The following is a 719-nucleotide window of genomic DNA, read 5'->3' as shown; positions in this document are numbered from 1 at the left end:
ACGTTTCGGGTTAAATCACCCATCATCAGTATACAAATGGAAATAACAAAACATTATTTTTATTCATCAAACATTAATAATTTACGTCAATCGACTAGTTACATAATTATGAAATTAATACAGTAGGACAATAATGGGTTTTAGAGTTTTAGTTTAAAATGTTGAAGATTATTACAGCATTTGCAGTATGAATTTCAGTTGTCTAATTTTGAATTCATGCAATATGATGGACAAATGAAATGCTAATCAGCAACAATGATGTTTTATTTGAGAATAATTCACGACATCCATGATCATAATCAGGATTTATAATAATGAAGGACAATGGATAGGCATTTAAATTGTATTATAAGTGATTTTTGAATAATACAATCGCGAAATAACAGTGACCATAAATGCTTTTGACAGCATCATTCCTGAAGCCGGCTATATCTTAATCTTTTTTATCAAATTGCCTGTAGCCGGCATCCTCAGAGGTCAGTTATTGTCATTGCTATTTTGCAATTATATTGTCATTTAATATTTATGAAATCTGTTACATTATCGTAATTGCGTATTGCAGTTCGTCATTACGACCACAGATGTCATACGTTATGTTCGAATATAATATATAATTGCTTTGATTAAAATTTCAATCTTTATGTATCGCGTAAGTCGTATTATGTAATATTCAATACTGTGATTAAAACATTAAATGTAGGAAGACTCATTATTGTTCG

The 719-nt window shown here is 29.1% G+C and overlaps 1 protein-coding gene across 1 annotated transcript in view; it reads left to right on the top strand.

Moving 5' to 3' along the window:
• LOC119585268 (antifreeze protein Maxi-like) overlaps positions 1 to 719 on the top strand; it is a gene marked incomplete in the record, with an annotated part of 13,425 nt that overhangs the window by 11,181 nt on the left and 1,525 nt on the right.

Source organism: Penaeus monodon, chromosome 19, assembly GCF_015228065.2.
Source record: "Penaeus monodon isolate SGIC_2016 chromosome 19, NSTDA_Pmon_1, whole genome shotgun sequence".
NCBI lineage: Eukaryota > Metazoa > Arthropoda > Malacostraca > Decapoda > Penaeidae > Penaeus > Penaeus monodon.
The sequence above is the reverse complement of the archived record's forward strand: the minus strand, read 5'-3'. Positions and strand labels throughout refer to the sequence as shown.